The sequence below is a fragment of the Colossoma macropomum genome, unplaced genomic scaffold, assembly GCF_904425465.1.
Source record: "Colossoma macropomum unplaced genomic scaffold, Colossoma_macropomum, whole genome shotgun sequence".
NCBI classification, from domain to species: domain Eukaryota; kingdom Metazoa; phylum Chordata; class Actinopteri; order Characiformes; family Serrasalmidae; genus Colossoma; species Colossoma macropomum.
Window position 1 is genome coordinate 3,990,788 of NW_023494786.1, and position 5,000 is coordinate 3,995,787.

Genomic DNA, 5,000 nt, shown 5'->3' on the forward strand with positions numbered 1-5,000 from the left:
AAACTGAGTCTGTTCTGAATAAATATGTCTTTATATATAATTATATATAAATGTCATTATGCTCATACTCACTGTTGTCCACTGTGGAGTTAACCCAGCCGTGCTGACCTCTGAAGCAAGAAACTAGATCTCCAGACTGTCACATCTTGCTGTGGTCTAGCTGTGGTAATCACTTTGCACAACCAGTGTCCACTGACCCAGACAATTTCCACAACGGTCTTTCACAAAAGATCTTTCACATTCAGAGGGAATTATTTAAATCTAAAGATATTTATTTTATATGTGTTGAAAGATCACACTGTTAGGATCGATAAGTTTTTTTCAGGGGCCGGACTCTCAAGAAAGAAAATCCTAAATGTGTTTTTTCTTTACTTCATTCTTCAAATAACATCTTAAGAATTAAAGGGTTAATTGCAACAGAGCCAACATAAGAAAACAATGAAGATTTTCTTACGAGAATATAACTTCTTAAGATTTTTTTTCTACGTCAGATTCGTGACGTGTTCTTAAAGCGCAGAACTGTTCTCACCTTTGTTCACTTGAGTGTGTGTAGAATCTGTTCTTACCTAAGAACGAATCCCACATAAGAGAACATCGGTGACTGTCAGAGTCTTCGTCAAAACTGCGTAAGTGGGTTTAAGAAGAAATTTCTCTGTGAGAATCCTAGTAAAGGGTTGAAGTTTGATGCTGACCTCGCAGCTTTTCTTCTAGACTGGTAAGTAAATGGAGGAGTAAAGAGAGGGAGGAGCAGCGACTGTGTGGAGTATCAATTTGACAGGTTATATCATCTCAGATTCTGCTCCTTTAAAAAGCTAGCGAACGTTAACCAAGGTTAATATTACGTTACTCTGATATCAGAGTGGTAGCTTGGCTTTTAGCTCATTAAATTAGCTACTGACTCCATGTCTGTAAGTGTTTGATGATGTTTATTAGCTAAGTAAGCAGTAGTTGGTGTGATTAGTAGCATGTAAATCTGATCATGGTAAACACTTACGCTATAACTGATCATGGTAAAACACTTATGCTATAACTGATCATGGTAAACACAATGTAACTTATCATGGTAAACACTTACGCTATAACTGATCATGGTAAACTCTTACGGTGTAACTGATCATGGTAATCACTTACGCTGTAACTGATCATGGTAAACACTTACGCTATAACTGATCATGGTAAACACTTATGCTGAAACTGATCATGGTAAACACGCTGTAACTGATCATGGTAATCACTTACGCTGTAACTGATCATGGTAAACACTTATGCTATAACTGATCGTGGTAAACACTTACGCTATAACTGATCATGGTAAACACTTATGCTGAAACTGATCATGGTAAACACGCTGTAACTGATCATGGTAATCACTTACGCTGTAACTGATCGTGGTAATCACTTACGCTGTAACTGATCATGGTAAACACTTAGGCTATAACTGATCATCATAAACACTTACGCTATAACTGATCATGGCAAACACTTACTCTATAACTGATCATGGTAAACACTTACGCTATAACTGATCATGGTAAACACTTACATTATAACTGATCATGGTAAACACGCTATAACTGATCATGGTAATCACTTACATTATAACTGATCATGGTAAACACTTATGCTATAACTGATCATGGTAAACACTTACATTATAACTGATCATGGTAAACACTTACTCTATAACTGATCATGGTAATCACTTACATTATAACTGATCATGGTAAACACGCTATAACTGATCATGGTAATCACTTATGCTATAACTGATCATGGTAAACACTTAGGCTATAACTGATTATGGTAAACACTTACGCTATAACTGATCATGGTAATCACTTACATTATAACTGATCATGGTAAACACTTAGGCTATAACTGATCATGGTAATCACTTACATTATAACTGATCATGGTAATCACTTACGCTATAACTGATCATGGTAATCACTTACGCTATAACTGATCATGGTAATCACTTACGCTATAACTGATCATGGTAATCACTTACGCTATAACTGATCATGGTAATCACTTACGCTATAACTGATCATGGTAATCACTTACGTTAAAACGGATGTGTGTTCGAGTGAATGTGCAGCTGCTACTCTGTGCACAGTGTTCCTGAATAAGCATGAACTACCATGTACACACACTTAGGAGTGTGAGGACGTAGCTGTGTGTGTGTGTGTGTGTGTATATGTGTGTGTGTGTGTGTGTGTGTGTTTTATGGTGTGTGAATATTTGAGTGTTTTAATCACTAACATACATTTCCAATAAAAACCTGTTTCTGCTGCTACTTTCTGTACTTCTCCCTCCCTCTCTCTCTGTTTCTCTCTCTCCTATTCTCTCTCTCTTACTTGCACTTTTTTCTTTCTTTCTCATTTTCTCTTTCTTACTTCTTTCTTTCTTTCATTCTCTTTCCTTCTTATCTTTTGTCCTTTTTCTTTTTCACTCTTTCTCCTCTCTTCCCCTCTCCCATTCCTCTTTTCTCATTCTTCTTTCTGTCATTCTTTCTTTCTTTCTTTCTTTCTCTCTCAATTTTTTCCTTTCTCTCTTTCCCCATCTCTCTTTCCTTCTCCTTCCTCCCCTTTCTCTCCCTCTCCCCTCTCTCTCCCTCAGTATTCTCTCAGCTCCTCGTCAATCATCAGCTCATTACTGCAGTGTAATGACTCTAAGCCCCGCCCCCTGGCTGAAGGGGCCAATAGGGAGACAGCAGAAAGAGTTCTGCACATTTTCACCTCATCGGTCTGTGAGCAAGTGAAAAGGTCCTGGGTGTTGTGTTCCCATCGGCCAGGGCGGCTCCGCTGACCTCCATTCAGCACAGCGCCTGACCCCTCGCACACACACACACACACACACACACACACACACACAGACACACTCTTCTTTCTCTGTGTTTAGTTTTACTCATTCTCTCTCAGTTATTGTCTCACTTTCTCACGTTTTTCGTTTTCCCTCTCTTTCTCACACACACACACACACACACACACACACACACACACACACACACTGCCGCTGTAGGCCCAGTTCTGATTAGTTTATCAGGACATCGTCTGTGATGAAAAGTCATCTTAAGCAGGGTCTTACTACATGACTTTCACCCTGATTTTAGCCCTGATTCTCAGTCTGGCTAAGTCTGAGCTGGTCGGCTCTAGTCTGCAGATTTTTGGGTCAGTCAGAGTCTGAGCTGGTCGGCTCTAGTCTGCAGATTTTTGGGTCAGTCTGACTCTGAGCTGGTCGGCTCTAGTCTGCAGATTTTTGGGTCAGTCAGAGTCTGAGCTGGTCGGCTCTAGTCTGCAGATTTTTGGGTCAGTCTGAGTCTGAGCTGGTCGGCTCTAGTCTCCAGATTTTTGGGTCAGTCTGACTCTGAGCTGGTCGGCTCTAGTCTGCAGATTTTTGGGTCAGTCTGAGCTGGTCGGCTCTAGTCTGCAGATTTTTGGGTCAGTCTGAGTCTGAGCTGGTCGGCTCTAGTCTCCAGATTTTTGGGTCAGTCAGATTCTGAACTGGTCGGCTCTAGTCTCCAGATTTTTGGGTCAGTCTGAGCTGGTCGGCTCTAGTCTGCAGATTTTTGGGTCAGTCTGACTCTGAGCTGGTCAGCTCTAGTCTCCAGATTTTTGGGTCAGTCAGAGTCTGAGCTGGTCAGCTCTAGTCTCCAGATTTTTGGGTCAGTCAGAGTCTGAGCTGGTCAGCTCTAGTCTCCAGATTTTTGGGTCAGTCTGAGTCTGAGCTGCTATTCATCCCTGCCTAACTCGGTCATGCAGATTTCTTCTGTTCAACATCCGGAGGATCCGACCCTTTCTCGCTCGTGAGGCAACCCAGGTGCTCGTTCAGTCTCTTGTCATCTCAAGGCTTGACTACTGCAACTCGCTCTTGGCTGGTCTTCCAATGCAGGCCATCAAGCTTCTGCAACTCATCCAGAATGCAGCAGCACGGCTCGTCTTCAATCTCCCAAAGTTCACCCACGTCACCCCACTGCTGCGCTCCCTTCACTGGCTTCCTGTAGCTGCACGCATCAGATTTAAAACCCTGATGCCTACAAAGCCAAAAATGGACCAGCCCCTCTCTACTTGATGGCAATGGTGAAATCTCGAACTGTACCACGAGCCCTTCGAGCTTCGAGTACAGCTCGGCTTGACCCGCCATCCTTCAAGACGCGTGGAAGACAAGCATCAAGACTGTTCTCTGTGCTCTGTGTTCTCTGGCACCCAGGTGGTGGGACGAACTCCCACTGGCTGTCCGAACAGCAGAGTCTCTCACTGTCTTCAAACGCAGACTGAAGACTCATCTCTTTATACAGCACTTAAATGAGCACTGAGTTAAGTATTGATTGTAAGGTATTGTACAGCACTTATGTATTGTATTGTATTGCACTGCTCTGTGTTTAACTCTGTTCCTTTTTCTCTAGGTGTCAATAATGACTTTCTCATTTTAGCAGTATCTGAGCTCAGGACTGGCTTTCTCTCTAACCTATTGGTAACTAGCAAAGATACTTTCTCTGGATAGACAAAGCACTTTTTGTAAGTCGCTCTGGATAAGAGCGTCTGCTAAAGGCTGTAAATGTAAATGTAAATGTTATCAAACGTTTGATTTTTTTGACCCGACTCTGAGTGTAACCTAGTGTCAACTGATCAACGACTCAATCTGAACAGACTCCTGCAGCAGCCAATGAAAACTGATAGAGCGAAAGAAGAAAATACAGCAAGTAAACAAAGAACAATGGAGAAAAGTCTCTCACATGTGGAGTGAAGCTTTTTAATGAGCTGAGTTTAAGGCAGAATTGAGTTTATGTACATTTAAAACTCACACTGATCACATTTTTAAATCCATGATCCACTTAAACATGTTTACCTGCTGATTCTTTACTATATCAGCACAAACGGCAGAGAAAACAGCAGCAGCTCACGTTTGTTTATTTGGGTCTCCTAGTAACGGGAGAACGCAAGAGTTCTGTGAATCTGTTCGGTTCGGCAGCAGCTGAAAAGTTGAGTAGTGTGTGA